The 23740-nt window shown below is 41.4% G+C and overlaps 1 protein-coding gene and 1 long non-coding RNA gene across 10 annotated transcripts in view; one reads left to right on the top strand and one right to left on the bottom strand.

Annotated features, from left to right (window-relative positions):
* Positions 1–23740, bottom strand: part of ttll5 (tubulin tyrosine ligase-like family, member 5) — a 508510-nt gene that overhangs the window by 333358 nt on the left and 151412 nt on the right. The gene's annotated exons all lie outside the window — the stretch shown is intronic.
* Positions 1–23740, top strand: part of LOC134345429 (uncharacterized) — a 54800-nt gene that overhangs the window by 29498 nt on the left and 1562 nt on the right. Inside the window, exon 2 of the long non-coding RNA XR_010017697.1 lies at positions 12043–12154. This is a non-coding gene — a long non-coding RNA (uncharacterized LOC134345429). The remainder of the gene's footprint in view (positions 1–12042; positions 12155–23740) is intronic.

Raw genomic sequence — 23740 nt, 5'->3', positions numbered from 1 at the left:
CTCAAGGTGAGGCCTCACCAGTGGCTTTTAAAGCCTCAGCATCACATCCCTGCTCTTGTTTTCAAGACTCCTCGAAATGAATGCAAACATTGCATTTGCTTTCCTCACCACTGACACAACCTACAAGTTAACCTTTAGGATGCTCTGCACAAGGACTCGCAAATCCATTTGCATCTCAGATTTTTGGATGTTCTCCCCATTCAGAAAATAATCTCTACATTTATTTCTACCACCAAAATGCAAAACCATGTATTTTCCAACATTGTATTTCATTTGCCACTTTCTTGCCCATTCTCCTAATCTGTCGTAAGTCCTTCTGCAATTTGTTTACTCAACACTACCTGCCCCCATCTTTGTACCATCTGCAAACTTGGCAACAAAGCCATCTATTCCATCATCTAAATCATTAACATAAAACATAGAAAGAAGTGGTCTCAACACCAACCCTGCGGAACCACCACACCAGACAAGGATCCTTTTATTCCCACTTGCTGCCTCTTACTAATGAGCAAATGCTTTAACCATGTTAGTAATTTGCCTGTAATACCATGGGCTCTTAACTTGGTAAGCAACATTATGTGTGGCACCTTCTCAAAGGCCTTCTGAAAGTCCAAATATACACTGCTTTCCCTTTATCTATCCTACTTGTAATCTCCTCAATGAATTCCAACAGGTTTGTCAGGCAAGATTTTCCCTTTAGGAAACCATGCTGACTGTCCTATCCTATCCTGCGTCATCAAGTATTCCATAACCTCATCCTTGACAATTGACTCCAACATCTTCCCAACCACTGAGGTCAGGCTAACTTGTCTATAATTTCCTTACTACTGCATTCCTCCTTTCTTAAAGAGTGACATGACATTTGCAATTTTCCAGTCCTCTGTCACCAAGCCGCAGTCCAATGATTTTTGAAAGATCATTACCAACGCCTCCACAATCTCTAACGCTACCTCCTTCAAAACCCTAGGGTGCAGTTCATCTGATCCGGGTGACTAATGTACCCTCAGGTATTTCAGCTTTTTGAGCACCTTCTTCCTTGTAATAGTAACTGCACTCACTTCTCTTCCTTCACACACAACAACATCTGGTACACTGCTAGTGTCTTCCACAGTGAAGATTGATGCAAAATACTAATTTAGTTCATCATCCACCTCCTTGTCCCCCGTTATTATTTATCTGGCCTCATTTTCTAGCAGTCCTATATCCACTCTCATTTCTTTTTTTTTACATTCTTGAAAAAGCTTTTACTATCCACTTTGATATTGTTTGCCAGCTTGCTTTCATATTTCATCTTTTCCCTCCTAATGATTCTTTTAGTTGCTTTCTGTAGGTTTTAAAAGCTTGCCAGTCCTCTACCTTCCTGCTAATTTCTGCTTTGTTGTATGCGTCTCTTTTGTTTTTACATTAGATTTGACTTCCCTTGTCAGTCATGGTTGTACTATTTTGCCATGAGTATTTCTCCTTTTTTGGAATACATATTTGTCCTGCACCTTCATCATTTTTCCTAGAAACTCACACCATTGCTGCTCTGTTGTCATCCCAGCCAGCAGCTCTTTCCAATTTATTTCGGCCAACTGTTCTCTCATACCACTGTAATTTCCTTTACTCCATTGAAATACTGCTACGTCAGACTTTACTTTCTCTCTATCAAATTTAAAGTTGAACTCAATCACATTGTAATCACTGGCTCCGAAGGGTTCTTTTACCTTAAGCTCCCTAATCACATCTGGTTCATTACATAACACCCAATCCAATATAGCTGATCCCCTACAAGACTCAATGGTAAACTGCTCTAAAAAGCCACCTCGTAGATATCCAACAAATTCACTCTGTTGAGATCCATTTCCAACCTGATTTTCCCCAATCAACTTGCATGTTAAAATCTGCCATGACTATCATAACATTACCTTTTTGACAAGCTTTTTCTATTTTCTTTTGCAATCTGTGATCCACATCTCAGCTACTGTTGGGAGGCCGGTATATAACTGCCATCAGGGTCCTTCTATCCTTGCAGTTTCTTAACTCAAACCACAAGAGAAACATGGTTGAAGTCCCACGATACTGCAATAAACACATTGGGCTGTTGAGTCTGGAGTCTCAGGGTGGTAGTGTGTATGATGTCACAGGCAACATCGTGACTGTGTTGGGAAGGTGGAATGTAAACAATGATCAATAAGGCGTGGCTGAACTCACACGACAGACAATATGGATGCAAGCTTACAGCATGCAGTTCGATGTCCGAACTGCAGATTCGTTCTTTCACAGAAATGTGACTGGGATTACATCATCTGTTGTTCACAAGCACAGCAAGCCCACCTCCCTTCCTCTTACTGCACTGTATATTAACTCTGTCTGCTCGTAGTATTGGAAATCCATTCAGTAGCTTTGGAATCCGGGGATTTGCTCGTGTAGCCATGTCTTTGTGAAACACATTACAATGCATTTCCGGTATTCATTCAGTGTTCGCGCAAGTATTGGTAGTTCCTCTATTTTACTTGCCAGTGATAATGATAGATGGAAGATAGGATTTATTTCTTCATTTCTTGTTGCACCACTTTTTACCCGATCTGCAAACTCAATGTCTCCGTCTCAATTTATCTGGCATTTCAAGGTTCTGCTGAGCAAACAAAGGCTGCTTCCTGGCTGCTAGTAGCTGTACCCTTGTATATACAATATTGCCTCCACTACAGTAGTTATGCCAATGGAATAAAGTAGCCTGAGAGCCAGAAGGATGATGAAAATATCCTCAAATAGATTAATGTCCTTTGTTATTTCACAGTATTGCTAGCCAGTACAAAGACAAACAAAAGAAACATGCTAAATAATGTTAAGACAAACACTTGGAGCTACTGTTACATGCTGCTGCCTCGCATGGCGCACACACTCCTGAAAGGTGACCAAAAGCTGTGGGGGACATATTGATCTGGACACGGAGAGAACTTACATCTCTTTATGAAAAACTTACTGTAATATTACAGAAAGAAAAGTTATTTGGCCCTTCAAATCTATGGTGATGCTGTACAAATGCTATCTGGCTACTGTCATCCCCCTGCCTACTCCCTAGTACCCCGCAGTTTTAATTTCTTTTCAAGTATTTATCCACTTCTTTCCACATATCATGAATGAATGAGTCTTCGTCTAATACTACCCCGGCAGTGAGATTCAGAACCTGATCACTTACTGCATAAAATAATTTTTCCTCATGTCACCTTTGGTGATTCTGGATTTTACGAGCAACATACCTGTACATTGTGGATGTAGGAGGAATGACCAGCAGGTTCACAAATGACACAACGATTGGTGGAAGTTGTTGACAGTGTGTGGGTAGTTTAGGATACAGGGTGATATCAATATGTTGGTGAAGTAGGCTGAGAAATCACCGATGGTGTGCAATCCTGATAAAGGCGAGGTAATGCATTTTAGGACACCAGGACATACACCATGAATGGTAATGCTCTCAAGGAGTTTGAGGAGCAGAAGCACAAGTCCTTAGATGGTTGTTCGTCACTCATTGTTTCGGTGTAGTTTTTTATTGATCCTATTGTATTTCTTTGTTCTACTAAGAATGCCTGCAAGTAAACAAATCTCAAGGATGTATATGGTAACATAAATGTACTTTGATAATAACTTACTCTGAACCCTGAAGGTGGCAGTTGATGCAGATAATGTAGGCACATAGGACATTAGCTTTCATTGGTTGGGGCATTGAATACAAGATGGGGAGGTCATTTCCTGACCCTGCTGGTCAAATTTCAGCTGGAGCAAAATATACAGTTCTGATCACCATGCTGGATCCATTTGCTGCATAAAATATTGTTTCGTCATTTCACCTTTGGCAGAGGAGATCCACCAAAATGTTTCTTGGGATCGAACAATTCAGTTACCATAAGAGACTGAGTCTGTCCTCCCTGTAACAGAGGTGGTTAACAGGAGACACGATTGACATATATAAAATTATGATGGGTATAGATAGAGCATATTGCAAGAAACTTTCCCACGTATCAGAGGTAGATAAAACAAGATGACATAAATTTAGGCTAAGTGGCAAAATACTTAAAAAGGATCTGAGGACTTTTTTTTTACCCAGAGTGGTGGGTACCTAGAACTCTCGGCTTGAGAGAGTGGTGGAAACAGGCACTAACAGTACTTAAGTATCTAAATGAGCATTGGATTGGCTTGGCATTGAAAGCTACAGAGTCAAGTGGTGGGAGATGGGATTTATATGGATAATTTGGATGTGGCGGGTTGAATGCATATTTTCACGCTATACAACTTCAGATCCTCCCGTTCTTAATACTCGCTCCAAAGGGAACAGTTTCTTTCCACCTGCTCTATATGAAATCTTTTTTATTTTATCTCATTTGGAGCTAAAGCACAGTGACAGACACTTCCAGCCCAATGAGCCCATGCTACCCATTTACACCCATGTGACCAATTAATCTACTAACCTGTACATCTTTGCAATATGGGAGGAAACCAGAGCACCTGGAAGAAACACACACAGTCACAGGGAAAATGCACAAACTCATTACAGACAGCGGCGGACATGGGCCTGGGTCGGTGGCTCTGTAAAGGCATTACGCAACAGTGTTGCCCATACCTAAGAACATCTTCTTCATTTTAAATACCTCTAGTATGGCCCTTCTAGCTTCCTGGGGTCATACAGTCACAATCTTACAATGTGGAAACAGGCCCTTAAGTCCATCTTGTCCATGTCAGCCACCTATATAGTAATCCTATTTTACAGACTTGGCCCATTGCCTTTCACACAACGGCATTCCAGGAGACCATTTAAATACCTGCCTGCACTCATCTTGTGATCTGGAGCAGGTTTGACGGGAACCAAATGACCCCTTCCTGTACCAAATTCTCATGTGCTTTGTGTTCAATATTGTATTCAAACTTGAATGGATTCTACATTCAAGGGTCTGGTGAGCTACATGTTACCCACAAAACATAGAATTACAGTCTGGCATTGAGGTAGGTTTTTCAGGCCAAGAACACTGATTATGCATCATACAAATTCAGTGCACTAAATAAAATGAACAAATAAAAAGCCAAAACATCCTCACAGACAGGACCAGAAGCACAGTTGGAAAACAACACAACCAGCAATTGTTTATGGGGATAAATGGAAATGTTTTCTACATGACACTACAGATTGAATTTAACTGGTCAAAGACTACCAAAAAAGAAACAAAAGATATTAATTACTTAAATCGAGAAGGGAGCAATTCTAAACCTGACATAGCAGGACGCTAGAGTGTCGCTGCTGATAATGATCAACCAGAGTTACTTTAATAGACAACGCTCAGAAGAGTTTCACAACCACAAGCCAGTACACCAGCAGATAGAAAATTATAATAACACAAGGGTCCAATTAAAGATTTATAGACAGTAACTACCACACTGCATTTTCAAATGCCACAGTAGAACTAGAGTATGTGTAGATTCAGTACATCTTACAAGTGAACCAAATCCCAGAACAAGTACTATTCAAAACAAGCACATAGAATACTATAGCACAGTACAGATCCTTCAGTCCACAATGAGATGCTGACCTTATAACCTACTCTAAGAACAATCTAACCCTCCCTTCCTACATAGCTCTCCATTTTTCTATTATCCATGTGCCTATCTGAGTATCTAAGGTGTCCCAAATGTATTTGTCTCTACCACCAACCCTGGCAACATATTCCACATATCCACTATTTTCTGTGTAAAAAACCTACCTCTGACATTGCCTCCCCCCATACTTTCCTTCAATCACATGAAAATTATGCCTCTTCGTATTAGCCATTTCCTCCCTGGAAAAAAGGCACTGGCTATTCACTTGATCTATGCCTCAAATAATTTAGTGATATGGAGGGATAAAAAAGAAATTATTTTAGTACATTTAAAACAATATGACAAAGGAGCAGATTAGGTCATTTGGTCCATCGAATCTGCTCTGCAATTCCATCATGGCTGATTTATTCTTCCTCTCAACCCATTCTCATGCCTTCTTCCCATAAGCTTTGATGCCCTTTCTAATCAAGAACCTATCAACCTCTGATTTAAATATCCACAATGGCTTGGCCTGCCTTAGCCACCTGTGCAATGAATCTCACAGATTCACCACACTCTGGCTAAAGAAATTCCTCTTCATCTCTGTTCTAAAGGGACATCCCCTTATTTTGAGGCTGTGCCCTCTGTTCCTAAACACCCCTCAATAGGAACACCAAACCAACTCTATCTAGGCCTTTCAATATTTGATAGATTACAATGAGATCCTCCCTCTTTCCTCTGATGCTACTATCTTTCCTGTAGTACAATGGGCTCTTATCTTTCTTAGCATCCTCATGTACGGCACCTTGTCAAAGGCGTACTGAAAAAACACTATTAAATAAGTGCTGAGATTATCACAGAGGATTCCAATTCTCAGCATTTTAACAAAGTGACCTGCACCAAATCGATCAGCTCTGATATCTCCCAACAGAAGCTCCCTGAATTTGAGTCCACAAGCACGCACCATCCTTAGCTGCAGTATAACTCAGTTAATCGAGCACATTTGGAACTTTGCTACTGGATGAGCATCTGGTGTATTGGATATCATTCCATTAATTTACTTTTTTTTTTGAAGGGTTATTACACAGTAGAATAACAAATTTCTAGCTAACGCAGTGAGTTCAAAGGGAATGTGGGATCTGGGTAATTAGTGAGTGGAAGGGAGCCCTGTCGATCCAAATATATAGTTATACAGCATAGAAACAGGCCCTTCAGCCCGAATCATCCATGCCCATCCAAGTTAGTCCCATTGCTCGTGTTTGGCCTACAGACCATCATAGACAAAGCTCTCCCCACCGCTGAGCCCACTTACATAAAGTGCATTCAAAAGAAAACAGTATCCATCATCAAAGATCTCCACATCCAGGCTGTGCTCTTGTCTTGCTATCCTAACGGACAAAGGTACAGAAGCCTTAGGTCCCACAAAACCAGAGTTAAGCATAGTTATTGCCCTACAACCATTAGGTTCCTGAATGGGTATGGATACCTCAACTTTGAACTGATTACATGACCTCACACTCACTTTCAAAGACTCTTTACAACTCATGTTCTCAGTATTTGCACAATTTGTCTTCTTTTGCACCTTGATTGTTTGTTAGTCTTTGTTTCTGTCTAGTTTTTCATAAATTCACGTGTATTTCTTTATTTTCTAGTAAATGCCTGTAAGAAAATGAATCTCAAGGATATGGTAACATACATTTACTTTGATAATAAATGTATTTTGACCTTTCCTAACCTTTCCAGGTTTCTAAACCTGGTGAACCATCAGGATTTTCACATAGTTGGAGAGTAGATAACTGGAATTATTTTACATACATGGCTACTTACTTACTGCCATTACACTGCTGGCATTTAGGGCCACAATGAAGTTCCCCCATCTCTGGAGGTGCTCAGGGCTTCCTTCATCAGGTCAGTACCTCGGTTTTCACTACAAGTCCTGGGTGGAGACTCAGGAATATTGTCACACTCAGATGTAGGATTCTTCATTGCTGTTTCCATAACAATTTTGTTTTACCAGTCAGGGTTGTTAATCCTGAGCTGAACCACCCCCACCCAACCTGGAGGCCCAGTAAACCACTCTTAGTCTGGCCTCTACCCTTTGACCTGTTTGGCATGCGTGACCCTACCAAGAGCCAAAACATAAGGCCCTAACTCCAGCCAGCGTAGCTCTCTGGATCATTGAGGCACACAAGCCTCCAAATAACCACAAGCTTGTTATCATCTTGGAGGATACTTGGGCTACAATAACAGCTCATCACCTTCGACAGAGGCTTGCTCTCTCCAGCTGCCATCCAAAACCAGCTCCAATGGAGCACACTGGGTGGAACCTCAGCAAAAATTTAATAAGTGTGTGGTTTTTAGGTGGAGTTAAAACTTATTAAAATTCCATTACAATTTTCCATTTAGAACTTTAATTAACTATAACAGTAGTCTGTCAAATCTTTTATGATGTTTAATGATAGCAAGCATAGTGTCTGGCAGCAGCAGGTTCAAGGTTAAGGTGGTGATCTACCCTAAACCTGTTTAATGTTCGAAGCAAATTTATTATCAAAGTATATACACAACCTTAAGATTTGTTTTCTTGTTGGAATACTCAGTAAATTCAAGAAACATAATAGAATCAGTGAAAAGCTGCACCCAACATGATGGACAAGCAACCAATGTGCAAAAGACAATTGTCTGTGTAAATACAAAATAAATAAATAAATGAATAAATAAGCAATAAACATCGAGAACATGAGATGAAGAGTCCTTGAAAATGAGTCCCAAGGTTGTGGCAACAGTTCAGTGAAGATAAGTGAAGTTATCCCCACTGGTTCAACAGCCTGATAGTTAAGGGATAATAACTGTTCCAGAACCTGATGGTGTGGGTCCTGAGGCTCCTGTGCCTTCTTCCCGATGGCAGCAGTGAGAAGAGAGCAAGGCCTGAGTGGCAGGGTTCCCTGATGATGGATACTGATTTTGCTGCAACAGTGCTCTGTGTAGTTGTGCTCAATGGTGGGAAAGGCATTACCCTCGATGGACTGGGCCATATCTACTATTTTTTATAGGATTTTCTGTTCAAGGGCATTGGTGTTTCCATATCTGGCCATGATGCAACCAGTCAATATACTCTCCACCATACATCTGATCTGATAATTACTGTCAACTAAGGCTGACTCACAACTTGGGAATTTGGGAGTAATAAATACATATTATTTTGGCTAACAGAGCAAAAGGGTGGAACTTGTAAATGCAGGAGCTGGAATTTAAGCTTGATGATATGTGGTGGTGGGGGAGAGATAAAAGACAAGTTACTTTTGTATGATTAAAAAAAGGCTCCATTAAATAAATAATTGCCAGATTGTCGCAGAGGATTCTAAAGTCAAAATGCTTCTGTCAAAGCAAGTCTTGAACATTGAACAACCTTTCAGGTACAGAGGAGCATGGGAAAGATAAGGGAATGAGGGTAAAAGCTCCCTGAATGGGAGAGGAGGTAAGGAAGAAAAAAGCAATGTTTTAGACATGCTGCATGAACAAGTTGTCAGAATCAAGCTGAATATTATATTCTAGGAGGAAAGGAGAAGGCAAATAGAATGTGATGTGAATGTGAATAAGGAATGAATGTGATAACACAATAGTAGAATTCAAGAATCTTCTGTAGCCAAGTAAACAAGAGAATAAGTGGGTTCAATTAAAAATAAAGGTGATCAACACATAAGTCAGAAGGCATAACTCAGCATTTTGTGAAGGTCTTCGCAGGACCCTGTGAAAGTTAAAAGGGACATAATAGGCAGTGTGAACATAAATTTGCGGAATAATAGTTCAGCGCGGACTTGATGGGCCAAAGGGCCTGTTTCTGTACTATGATTCTAAATAAGGAGGAGTTACTAAGAAGGTTGGCTATGCTTAAACAAATAACCTTGGATGGAATGTATCTTGGTTTGTTGAGGGGAGCTGGGATGGAGTTTGTTGAAGGGGTGGTACTGCATTTTTCTGGAGAAGTCCTTATCTGTCTATACCTGAAGCATTAAAAGTCACTCACCCATCCATTACCTGACATTAATTAACTACACATCCTCATGGATAGATCACTTCCCATAGACTGAAGTTGGCCTTTGCTAATTTATAGAATCATGTGGAAGTTCAACTTTAGATGTACCACTCTGTTCAAAACGGGTGCATGCACATACCAGGAACTACAGGTCAATGAGGTCAACGAATAACGTGGGCAAGCTTCAGAAGAGAGAAGCTTGGTAAAGGGTATGCTAAAGGTATCTTCCACATGAGTTTGAAGTCCACCACGAAAGGCTGTTCAGCAAAACTGAGGCTCAAGAAAATAAAGGGGCAGAAGCAGTAAGCCAAAAAGGTAGAAAGCAGAGAAGGTTTCTTTTCAGAAATGGCTGCTTTTGAGAAAGACTATGGTGGATAGTGATGTTCCTCACAATCATATCTTTACTTGGACATGAGTGTACAGGGCTAATTTTCCAAATTTGCAGATAACACAAAGCCCAGGATGTCAGGGGAAACTGGCTAAATGAGCAGACCAGTTGCAGATGAAATTTCATACAGTAAAATGAGCAGTGATAAGCTGTGGCAGAAAGTGGAGACAATATAGACTAAATGGAGATTATAAAAGTATACGAAAACATAAGATTCATAAAGGGGCATAAAATACAAAATCAGACATGTCATGCTGCTACATAAAACAATGGCCACTACCCAGGTCTCATCACATAAGAAGCACCAGTAGTGTCATCAACGACTGCATTGGTGCTGCTTTTTGCACCCGTGCTGAACTCGTCGACTTCACCCACTTTGTCTCCAACTTCCACCCTGCCCTCAAATTCACCTGGTCCATTTCCAACACCTCCCTTCCCTTTCTCGATCATACCGTCTCTATCTCCAGACACAGCTTATCCACTGATATCTATTACAAACCCATGGACTCTCACAGATACCTAGACTATACTTTGTCCCACCCTACTACTTGTAAAAACACCACCCCCTTTCTCAATTCCTCCATCTCTGCTGCATCTGCTCTTAGGATGAGACCTCCCATTCTAGAACAATGGAGATGCCTCCGTTTTTTAAAGAAAGGGACTTCCCTTTTTCCATCATCAAATCTGCATCTCTTCCATTTCATGCACGTCTGCTCTCACCCCATCCTCCCGCCACCCTACCAGGGATAGGATTCCTCTTGTCCTCACCTACCACCCCACCAGCCTCCGCGCCCAGCACATAATTCTCCGCAACTTCTGCCATCTCCAGCAGGATCCCACTAGCAAGCTCATCTTTCCCTCCACCCGCTTTCTGCTTTCTGCAGGGATTGCTTCCTACCCAACTCCCTTGTCCATTCGTCCCTCCCCAATGATCTCCCTCCTGGCACTTATCTTTGCAAGCAGAACAAGTGCTACACCTGCTCCTAGACCTCCTCCCTCACTACCATCCAGGGCCCTAAACAGTCCTTCCAGGTGAGGCAACACTTCACCTGTGAGCCTGTTAGGTCATTTACTGTATTTGGTGCTCCCGGTGAGGCCTCCTGTATATCAGCAAGACCCGACGTAGATTGGGAGACTGCTTCGTCAAGCATCTATGCTCCATCCGCCAGAACAAGCGGGATCTCCCAGTGACCACCCATTTTAATTCCTCTTCCCATTCCCATGCCGATATGTCCATCCACGGCCTCCTCCAATGTCATGATGAGGCCACACTTAGGTTGGAGTAACACCACATTATATTCCGTTTGGGTAGCCTCTAACCTGATGGCATGAACATTGATTTCTCAAACTTCCAGTAATGCCACTTCCCCCTCCTTCTCCATTTCCCATCCCCTTTTCCCTCTCTTACCTCATCTTACCAATCAACATCCCAGATCTTTACTTCATCCCTCCCCTCCAGGTTCTCCCTCTCCTCCCCCAACCTTTTAAATCTACTCCTCAGCTTTTTTTCTCCAGTCCTGCCAAAGGGTTTTGGCCCAAAGTATCGACTGTACCTCCAGCATTTTGTGTGTGTTGCTCAGATTTCCAGAATCTGCAGATTTTCTCTTGTTTGTGTTATACTGTTTACTTTTTAAACTTGTATTATATATGCACTTTATTATTTGTAAATTTATTTGCAGTAATACTACTTAATGCGTTATATGTGTGAGTTATACGTACTGAGTTGTGCACCTTGGCCCAGAGGAACATTGTCTCATTTGGTGGTACACATGTGTACGGCTGAATGATAATAAACTTGAACTTGAATACGCTTCACTGTCTGTAAGGAGTTTGTATGTTCTCTCTGTAGCTCTGTGGATTTCCTCTGAGTGCTCTGGTTTCCTCCCACATTCCAAAGACATATAGGTTAGGGCGAGTAAGTTGTGGGCATATTATGTTGGCACTGGAAGCATGGCTACACTTGTACTCTGTCTCCACCACACATCCTTGGATTGTGTTGTTTACTGACACATCAGTGTTTCAATTTACTGTACATTTAACAAATAAAGCTAATCATATCTTATCCTCTCAGCAGTTTATGCAGATGGAAGCAGGAATCTTATCAAAACACAGATTGGCCAAAGGGCCAAATGGTGACAGATGGAGTTCTGCAAAAGGAAGTGTGAGGTTATCTACTTTGAAGCTACGTAAGTACTGGTGAGAAGCTGTGAACTCTTGAGGAAAAAGGTGATATTTGTCCCCGTACACAACATTCCACAGCACAAAAAGCAATCAAAAGGCACACTACATGTGGCTCTTATCTCAGGGAGGGTTGAACTCCTGTGAGGATGAAGTCATGCTTCAGTCACGCAGAGTCTTGGCCAGACAACATAAAGAGCTCTGTATTCAATATTATGCACTACACCTCCCTCTGGATGGTTTGAACTTGCAGGGGACCTGCACACTTTCACCAATTTGCTATCAGGAAGAAGGCACAGGAGCCTCAGGACCCACACCACCAGATTCAGGGACAGTTACTACCTCTCAAAGATCAGGCTCTTGAACCAGAGGGGATAACTTCACTCACCCCATCACTGAACTGTTCCCACAACCTATGGACTCAATTTCAAGAACTCGTCAACTTACATTCTTGACATTCATTGTTTTTTTTTGTCTTTCATATTTGCACAGTTTGTTGCCCTTTGCCCATTAGTTATTTGTCTGCCCTGTTAGGTGCAGTCTTTAATTGATTCTATTGCATTTCTTAGATTTCCTGTGTATGCCCGCAAGTAAAAGAATCTCAGGGCTGAACATATGTGTATTTAAATAATAAATTTACTTTGAACTTTGAGTTTCTTACATAAAAGTCCACAAACACACCCAGCTCTCAAGTTCCAGTACCTTTCCTGGGCCTCCTCCCCATTCACGTTTCTCGGACCACACATCCACTTCCAGCACAAATCCCTTGCTAACCTTTCACCATTTCTGACTGTGCTCAGTAGAAGCTTCAGCTGTGTACCACTACACCTGCAGCTTAATGAGGACCTGGCCTGAAACGATGTTGAACTCTTCTTTTGCCTCTGCCCCCATGGCCATTTTTTGTGGCCAGGAATTCTCATTTCCAAACTGATTACTCTTTCTCCCAATCCACTTGGGCATCCCTCTTTGGTGTTGTACTCTCCCTTCATCTATTCATCACAAATTGCCAGTGTTACATTACTGTTTTCCCTTCAATCAACAGACACAAAATGCTGGAGGAACTCAGCAGGCCAGGCTATGGAAAAGAGTACACAGTCAACATTTCAGACTAAGACTCTTCATTTGGACTGTAAGACCATAAGAAATATTTACCATCTCTCTTCACCCACTGTCCACTGCACCCCCAATATTGGTGTCATCCACAAATTTGCTGATCCAGTTAACCACATTATCATCCAGATCATTGATACAGATGACAAACAACAAAGGACCCAACACTGATCCACACAGCACACCACTAACACACAGGCCTCCAGTCAGAGAGGCAACCATCTACTACCACTCTCTGGCTTCTCCCACAAGGCCAATGTCTAATCCAATTTATTACCTCATCCTGAATGCCAAGCAACTGAACCTTCTTGACCAGCCTCCCACACAGGGCCTGGTCAAATGTCTTGCTAAAGTCCATGTAGATAATGTCTACTGCCTTGCTATCATTAACTTTCCTGGTAACTTCCTCAAAAAACTCTCTAAGATTGGTTAGACATGACGTGCTCCACACAAAGCCATGCTGAGGATCCCTAATGAATTACATGTCCACTCAAATACATATATATCTGGTCCCTTACAATATCTTCCAATAACTTTCTTACAACTGATGTCAGACTCACCATCCTGGTTTCTGTTTAGGGCTTTTTTAAAACAGCGAAACAACATTGGCTATCCTCCAATTCTCTGGTACCTCTCCTGTTACTAAGGATGTTTTTAATATCTCTCTAGAGCCCCAGCAATTTCTGCACTTGCCTCCCATCGGGTCTGAGGGAATACCTTGTCAGGCCCTGTGGATTTATCCACCCTGATTTGCTTCAGGGTAGCAAACACCTCCTTCTCTGCAAACCGTACAGGGTCCATAAAGTTAATGCTGCTTTGCTTCACTTCTATAGACTCTGTATCTGTCTTGCAAGTAAATACAGGTGCAAATAATGCATTTAAGGTCTCTTCTATGTGCTTTGGCTTCACACATAGATTACCATTCTGGTCTTCCAGAAGACCAATTTTGTCCCTTGCAATCCCTTTGCATATATCTTATGGTTTTTAATGTCAGATTTTCTGCATCTGCAGGTTTTTTTTTATTATCGCCAATTAATTCTTGTCTAGCAAGGATACCACAATTGAGAGTCACAGACCAAAAGGCACAGTCTCAGAAAAGAAGGATGTCCCTTTAGAACAGAGATCGAGGAATTTCTTTAACCAGAGGGTGATGAATCTGTGGAATTCATTGCCTCAGATGGCGTATGTTTAAAGCACATGTTGATAGGTTCTTGACTAGTAAGGATGTCAAAGGTTACGTGGAGAAGGCAGGAATACAGGGTTGAGAGGGATAATAAATTAGCTATGGCAAAGCAGACTCAATGGGCCGAATGGCCTAATTCTGCTCCTATGTCCATAAGACAAACGGCCATAAGATATAGGAGCAGAATTTGTTTAGAGGAGCAAATCTTTTGAATCTTGTGTTCAAAAGATAAGGAGCTTAGATAAATTTTGCAGATTATTCTTAAAATTAAATTTCTGAGCAGACATGAAAGCAAAACAGCCAGCTCTGGTGCTGAAAACACATAATAACCTGTGCTTTCTACAGCAAGGCATGCAGTTCCCTTATAACTTTTGTTCTTGCTGGCACAGCTCAGCTTCTCTGCTGCAGTGGAATGGGGAACACAATAACTGGAGTAGCCCTGATAGCCTTTGTACTGGGAAAGTAGGTATGATCTCACAACTTACTGAGATCACAAGCTGAAAACAGCTCGAGCTGGCTACATTCTCCTGGTAGTATAAATCACATAGAATTGGCTCCTGTGCTGCAATGCTTTCATGAAAAATATGGTTTGGATTGTTCAGCACAAATACGCAGGCATGCATGTACATGCCATCACTCGGTCACCTTCAGGTATTTCTATACTGCCTGGTTTCCCTCCACTTCAAGATAAGAATAAGGATTGTATCTGATACAATCTCTGATAGATCCACCCATCCCTTGTCGACCAGAACGTTTTGCCTTAGTCATAATCACCCTTTGCTGAGCAGTGGGTTTATTGGCTTTGGGAGGATGCCTGTTGTAGTTCTGTTTAACACTCGTTAAACAGCATGCAATTCCACTTACAGCTTAGACCTAGCCCTTCTCTTTCATTACTCCCCAAAGCATCTCTTTAATTTGTTCTCAGGGCGTGGATGTCTATGGCAAGACCACATCGCAAAGGCCTTCTTTGTCAGAGACTATCAAAGTATGCTACACAGTATGGGACTAGACTCACTTGAAGACCAGGCCAGATGAGAATGATAGGCTGCCTTCCCAGAAGGACAGACAACCCCTTTGACCTTTTATTACAATCTGGCAGTTTTCACCATTACTTCTGGTGCCAGCTATAAATCAGCAGATGCAATAAATTCACTTTCACAGCCTGCCATAGTGGGTTTGTGAGTCAGCTTGGGCTTAGTGACAGCTTGCTCAACTCCAGTTCAGGTGATTTTCCTCTTGAGATATAAATTGTTTCTGTACCATGGTATTTTTTGAACTCCCACTTATCTTCTTTCACTTTTCCCATTAAACAATCTATCAAGTTTAGTGTGCAAGATCTCTGTCATCAACTAAAATTCAGCATAACAAGATTATGAACCTGAGTAAATGTTTCACATCTCCTCTTTTCAAACACCACAGTGAGGTCAATCACACCGTGACTGCTCTTAGATAAACTTCAAGGATGGCAGAGCTATTAAACAAATCTGTCTTGTTACTTATTACTAAATCTAGTATGACCTGATGATTATTGGCTCCACGATATATCAATACAAAAAATTGTCCTGAACACACTTCAAAAATTCAACATCTTTCAAGGATTAATTACATGATTATCTTACATACCAGATGTTCTAACAATTTAATATAGTATATTTTTAAAAGGAAAGGACATTTGACCCATTGAGTCTTTCAAAATATTCACAGAACAGTACAGCTCAAGAACAGATTCTATGGTCCATGTCTCTGCCAACCATGATGTCAATCTAAACTAATCCCATCTGCCTGTGTATGGTTTACTGTATGTCCCTCCATTCCCTGTCCATTCTTGCGCCTGTTTAAATGCTTCATAAAAATTGCTAGCATACCTGCCATCACCTAGCAGGTTACCATAGTTCCATGCCCTATTTATTCCTCCGTAGTTAATTCTCTTGTCCATGTATATTAATGTTTTCAACTGTCTTTCCACCCATCTACACCAGGGCTTATTTACTTGTAGCCACTTAACAAACCAATACAAATCGGTTTCCTCTTACAAATTGTCTCATAACCCTTGACGCTTGTTGTGCCTAGAAATTTATCCATCTCCTTAAATTCATTCAGTAACTTGTGATAGAGAATTCCACAGTTTCACCATCTGCTGAGTGAGGACATCTCATCTCATCTCAGTCTTTTCATGTAGAAGTTAAAATCCCCTGTTGAAACTACCCTGCTTTTGCTGGTCTTATCTCTTCAGCTGTGTCTTCTGTCCATTCACAGATATTACCAGGAGGCAAATACTGAACTTCCACCCATCTTAGATACTTTTCTATTGCTTAATTCTACTCCCAGGTCTCTATTGGGGTTTCCCCTCATTTTATCCTCTCTCTTTAATACTGCAGTCTCAGCATCAATCATCTTCTCTACCACTTCCCCCATCTTTCTTCATACATTTAAGTCCTCAACCTAGGCTGTCCTTGAAGCAGAACCAATAGGAAAATAAAAGTGCATTTGGCCAATCGTGTCTACTTGCACATTTAATGTGGTCATGGCTCATGCTCTATCTCAATACGTCTCACTCCCTCCCCACTATGTTTTTGGATCTAACAATCTGCCAAATGTATCCAGTGAATTGGCCTTCATAGCCCTCCAAGGTTCACCATCTTGAGTAAAGTTTTATTTCTATCATATATTTACTCCACAACAGCAGTCATGGAATAATACAGTACTGATTTTTACATCTCACCCAATTCCGCAACAAACTTTATACCCCTCCACACTAATTCCATTTAATTGCATAATCCGTATCTGTTCTTGTCTTGCCTATTCTAAGTATTGGTAACATGTTCTAGATATCAACCACTCTCTGTGTAAAGATAAACTTACCCTCAGATTGCTTTTAAAACTCCTTCCTTTCACCTTAAACTTTGGCCCTCATGGTTTTGATATTCATACCATGGAAAAAGAAATTCTGACTATCCACCTTATCTATGTTTCTTCAGGGTCCTGCCATTTACCCTCTGCCTTCCTCTTACATTTGACCTTCCAAAGTGCAACACCTCACACTTGTCCAGATTAAATTCCATCTGTTATTTTTCTGCCCACATTTCCAACTGGTCTATACCCTACTTTGATAACCTCCCTCACTATCCATAACTCTGCCAAATTTTGTGTCATAGTCATAGAGCCACTATCACAACCTTATATTTCTTGCAACTGCTTGCAATCTCCTTACAAATTTGTTTCTCTAAATCCCGCAGACTGTTCGGTAGTCTATAATATAATCCTATTTAGTGGTCATCCTTTTCTTATTCTGCAGCTCCACCCATATAGCCTCAGTGGACAAACTCTCCAACCTTTCTTGTCTGAGCACTGCTGTGACATTTTCCCTGACTAATGACATCACCCCTCCCCCTTTAATTCCTTTTACTCTATCACATCTAAAACAACTGAAGCCCGGAACATTCAGCTGCCAGTCTTGCCCACACGCAACCATCTCATTAATGGCTTCAATGTCCTAATTCCACGTGCTGATCCATGTTCTAATCTCAACCGCCCTTCTTATTAATTTCCTCGCATTGAAATAGGTGCACCTTAGAATATTAATCACACCAAGCTCAACCTCTAGACTCCTGTCTTTGTATGCAGGCTTAACCACATCTTTTCCCAATACCACTCCACTATCTGCTCTACGCTCTGCTTTCATCCCCCTGCAATTCCAGTTTAATCCACCCCTCACCCCTATGCAGCACCAGCAAATATTCCTAACAGTGATATTAGTCCCCCTCCAGTTCAGGTGAAAGCCATCCCACCTGTATAGGTCCCACCTTCCCTGGAGGAAAGCCCAAGGATCCAAAAATCTGAAGACCTCCTTCCTGCACCATTGCCTTAGACACATGTTAAACAGTATTATCTTCCTATTTCTGGCCTTACTAGCACATAGTATGGCTAGTAATCCCAAGATCCCAACTCTGGAGATCCTGTCCTTTAACTTTGCACTCAACTTGCTGAACTTTGTAGGACCTTGTGATCCTTTCTACCCATATCATTGGTAACGAGGTGGACTACAACCTCTTGCTGCTCATCTTTCCACTTAAGAATGCTATGGACTCAATCCAAGACATCCCTGATCCTGGCACCAGGAAGGTAACACACCATCTGGGAATCTCATCTCATTCACAGAACCTCCTGTCTGTTCCCCTAACCACTGAGTCCCCATCACTACAGCTCGCCTCACGTACTGCTTATCCTTCTGAGCCAGAACCAGACAGTGCTAAGACCTGACTACTGTGGCTTTTCACTGCTAAGATACCTCCCCTCCCAACAGCATCCAAAGCAGTAATTGAGGGGATCCTGCACAGGCTGCCCATGCCCTTTCCTCTTCCTGATTGTCTCCCAGTAATCAGTGTCCCCTGTATTGCTTGATATTCAACCACTCAGACTCCTGAATGATCCAGAGTCCATCCAGTTCCAGCTCCAATTCCTTAACAGATTGTAAGAAGCTGCAGTTGGATACACTTCATGCAGATGTCGTCATCGGGGACACTGGGTCTCCCTGTCTTCCCACCTCCCACAACAGGAGCATCCCACTATCCTGCCTGGATCTCTACTGTTCTAGCTGACCAAATATAAAGAAGAAAGAACAATAAACTGGGGTGGGGGGGGAGAGAGGGTAACTATACCTACAGTTTTTTGCCTTCTCTAACTGAAGCATCAAAAAACTAAAGCCCAAATATCCCCACTAACTCTGTCCACTCTAATAACAGCCACTTTGACAATGGCTGCTCTGTTTTCACCTGCCTTACTTTAATGTGTTCATGCCAATTAATTCTGAATGCTGATTGGCCACTGCTCAAAGCTCCAAACAGCTATGAATCGCTGACTTTTCTACTCAGTCGGCAAACCTGAGTGAACTACATCTCCTCTGGTTTCCAATACCTCTGACTGGGTATTGCTTGAAGCTCCAAACTGCTGTGAGTTACTGAGCTATAACTATACTCAAAATTTAATAATGATACAGCATAGCTTGGATACCTTGGAAAATGTCTCCAGGGCAGAAATGGCTAACAGAAGGGTCATAACTTTAAGGTGATTAGAGGAAAGTAAGGGAATGTCTGTGGTGGATTTTTTTTTTCTTTACACAGAGTGGTGGGTGCGTGGAATGTACTGCCATGGTGGAAGTAGGGGCAGATACATGAGGGACATTTAAGAGATTCTTACATAAGTAAATTGCCCAAAATCTATCTACATAAGGGGTTCCCAACCTTTTTTTAGCCATGCAGCCTTACCATTAACCAAGGGTTCCATCGACCTAGGTTGGGAACTCCAAATCTACAGTCTTTGCCCCTTCTCACCTAGGCCTCATATCTGACTCTACTCAGGCCCCTTAAACAAAGGCCGCTCCCACAATAGTTGCTCTGCTTAAGTTGAACCTCTTTTTCATTGCCCCTTGCTAAGTGGCTAATTACCCCACAACCTGTGGTACTCAGTATGTTCTCACTGCCCCTACTCACTTCTTTTGAGACTCTCAGCCTCACAATCTACCTTGTTATGCTTGTGAAATTTATTGCTTACCTGCACTGTACTCTTTTGGTAGCTTTTACACTTTATTCTGCATGTTATTGTTTTATCTTATTCCAGGTCAATGCACGGTGTAATGATTTGATCTGTAGGAACAGTATGCAAGACAAGCTTTTCATTGCATCTTGAAATATGTTGTGATGGATATTCACTGCCAGGACCAAGGGATCTTTTTGCTAAGCTCAGCTTTCTAACATAACAGCTGATACTTCTAAAGATTAAAGAGTTGTTTTTGAGCAAGTTAAACTTCCAACCAATATTCTTTGTTCAGCTTCTTGTTGCAAACGGCAGATAGTCTTCAGTTATTAATTTAACTGGCAAGCAAAAAAGTCTTAAGTTATAAGGACAGCTTTGCAAACAAACAGCACAGTCTATAGAGCACAGATTGCTGGCCCATAGCACGGAGCTGGTTGCTCAAGAAATGCAATGTAAGACAATGGGTTATGTTATTTGGTCTGTATCAACCCAGACAACACTGGTTAAGTTACTTAGTTCAAGGAATCTTGCAGACCAGATTGATACTATCACTTAGCACATCAAATAGCTAATCTATCAATAGTTGGAAGATTTGTGTACTCAAAGAGTCAGCATTCACAGCATGAATTTTTGATGTTTGAGAACTCTGCACTCAGAAACGTTTCGACCATCTGTGTGAAAAGGTATCTGAAAAAATATCATGTGTGTGAAGTTACCCAAGTGGCAGAAAAACAGTATAAAAGTAAGAGAGCAGTTGGGTTTGTTACGAATGATCAAGGAACATTAAGAAGAATGACAGAAAGATGGGGTTAATTCCTCTGCCTTCAATTTCTGCGATGGACGACTTGATTGTCTACAACTCATTGGTATGTCTTTTTAGCTTATAGGAATTGTACCTGTGTTTTCAAAATCCTTCGTGTTTTAGAAATCATTTTGGAATTTGGAAGCCTTTTATGAGATAGAAAACCTTTGAGCTTTAAATGTGTTTTAAGATTTTATCTAAATTTAAAGATGTATCACTAAAAATAAATGAACTATGTTTAAACTAATTCCCTTGCTGAAAATATCTCCTCTTGGTAGGGAGGGGGCACTCACCATTCAAGTCATGGGCATTGGCAGCTAAACTTGCTCCAGAGGATAAATAGGGAAGTAATCTATTCCCTCTGTCACTTGGTCTAGATACAGAAACTCCCTACCTGAAACAGTACTATATGCTCATCATCAGCACAAGGACTACTGAACCACAGCAAAGTGGGTCAACGTTACCTTCTCAAATTCAGATTAAGGGCGGGCAACAAACACATCACAATCTGAAAATAAATCATACAAAAATTAGAAAGTACATGAAAGAGAAAATGAATGAGAAAAGGGTTGACCAGGGATGTCCCTTTGTCAGAGGGCAGAACTGAGGGAGTGCTGCCCAGCCAAAGGATGTATTATGAGGAAAAGGTGTATTGAATCAATGCTGCCCTGTAGTAAGGCAGGTTGAGGGAAGAAATTGGGAATACCTGGGTAGACAATGTGGTCAGCATTGACTGGTTAGGCTGAAGGATCTGTAACTGTGCTGCATTGCCCTTTGACTCTCTATGGCTTTATTCATTAGCACAGACTGACTACTCTGCATTTTGCAACATATTGCTTCTTTGTGGTATCACTTTTAACTGACAACATGATCCATTGGCTGGAGGAAATTTACAACTTATCCCACAGCAACTTAGACCTCATCCTGTCACGAATGTTCCCTTAGCCCTATCCACCCCTTTCACTATCTTCTCTGCAATTTCCAACCTGCATTTCTGCTCTTTCCAGTTCTGATGCAGTATCTTCAATCTGAGACATGGACACTATTTCTTTCTCCACTTCTCTTTCCATAGACGCTGCCTGACTTGCTGAGTGTTTACTGCATTTTCTGTTTAAATTTTATTGAAGCAGATACATTAAAATAATTTTAAGACATTTGGATAGGAACATGGAAAGGAAAGACTTAGACAAGACTTAGATATAGGTCAGACAGACAAATGGGACAATGGGCAGCTTGGTTGGCATGGGCCAGTTGGGTCAAAGAGTCTGCTTCTGTACTTTGTAACTCTGAATCCCTTCCTTCTCACCTTATCTCATCTACCACCTGCCAGCTTGTAACTTCACCTCCACCACCTTCTGTTTCTGGTTTCTGCTCCTTTCTTTTCCAGTCCTGATGAAGAGTCTGGCTTGAAATGTCGACTGTTTATTTTCCTCTATAGATGCTACCTGACTTGCTGAGTTCCTCCAACATTTTATGTAGGTTGCTCTGGATTTCCAGCATCTGCAGAATCTCTGTGTAACTGTGAATCAGCATACTTTTAATATTTGGTGCTAGCTATCTAGCAATTGATGAGGCCAATCCATTCGATTTTAGGGTTAACAATACTTCTGATAAGAGCCAAAACGAGAAATGAATGGCTAAACAACTTACAGCTACAATGGAGCAAGGGAGTGAGAAAAGCAATGCCACAAGCAACAGAAAAGATCGAATGCTCTGTTTCATAATGACAGTGGATGGCGCAAAGGTTGGTGGCAGCAGTGGGAGGTAAAAGGGTACAGCCTGTACTTGGACTGCAATAGACAAAAACAAATTATATACAAAATATAAAAAATAAAATAAAGACATACTTAAAAATAAAATACAGACATACTTAAAAATGAAATCCACAAATAATTTATAAAATGAAGCAACAGCTTAAAGAAAATGGAGAGAAATCCCTGGGCCAGGTTTAGTTTTCACTGAGGGAGCGGGGGGCGGGGGTGGTGGTGAAGGCGGACACAGGGAGTCTCGAATCAGCAAAGCAAGCAAGCTTCACAGTGAGCTGAGAAATGCCTCCTGCCAGAGGTTGTTAGTTAAGTCTTTAATAAGTGGGTCAGCTTGTCTCCATGTGAGGCAAGTTAATTTGAAGCCTCGCATTCAAAGCAAACCATCTGATGCTTGGCTCCCAACCAGCACATGACAGAGGTTTTTATTCCTCGTGTTTATTTATTTTTACTTTTATTAGATTTTTCCTTTGCAAAATGCTGTGCAGTGTGTTCTTGAAGAAAACAGAATTCTGTCCCATGCCACTAAACTTGGCTTCATCTTTCCACGGTCCTTGCGATTACTCTAGTTCCTCTAAAGATGGCATGCACACACTCGTAGGGAAATGCTAATGCATGTTCAATCACACTCTTAAGAAAACAAGAAATAGAAGCTGGAGCAGGCCATTCAGCCCTTTGCACATTTTCTCCCACACAACCGGGTCAACAGTTAATCTTTAATCTCAGTGCCACTTTTTCTGCACTGAGGGGACATCATTTTAAGATAACTGGCAGAAACTACAGGGGGGATGTCAGAGGTAAGTTCTTTTTAGACAGAGAATGGTGAGTGAGTGGAACACCCTACCATGGATGTTGGCAGAGGCTGATACATTAGCAACAATTAAGAAACTCTTAGATAGGCACATGGATGAAAGAAAAATCAAGAACTATATAGGAGGGAAGGGTTAGATTGATCTTACAGTAGGTTAAAAGGTTGTCACAACATCATGGGCTGAAAAGCATGTACTGTACTGTAATGTTGTACACTATATTTTAATCCCATATGCCTCAATTCCCTGGAGTGAGATAGAACATAAATGAATGCACTACACCACACAGGTACTGACAGGACCTTGCTCCCCAACCCAGCTGCCAGTGTTTAACCCTGTGACTGGGGTGAAATTGTAAAGGATTTCTTGGCCTCTGCAGTGCACAGGCCCTACCT

This window comes from Mobula hypostoma, chromosome 1 (assembly GCF_963921235.1).
Source record: "Mobula hypostoma chromosome 1, sMobHyp1.1, whole genome shotgun sequence".
NCBI classification, from domain to species: domain Eukaryota; kingdom Metazoa; phylum Chordata; class Chondrichthyes; order Myliobatiformes; family Myliobatidae; genus Mobula; species Mobula hypostoma.
The sequence above is the reverse complement of the archived record's forward strand: the minus strand, read 5'-3'. Positions and strand labels throughout refer to the sequence as shown.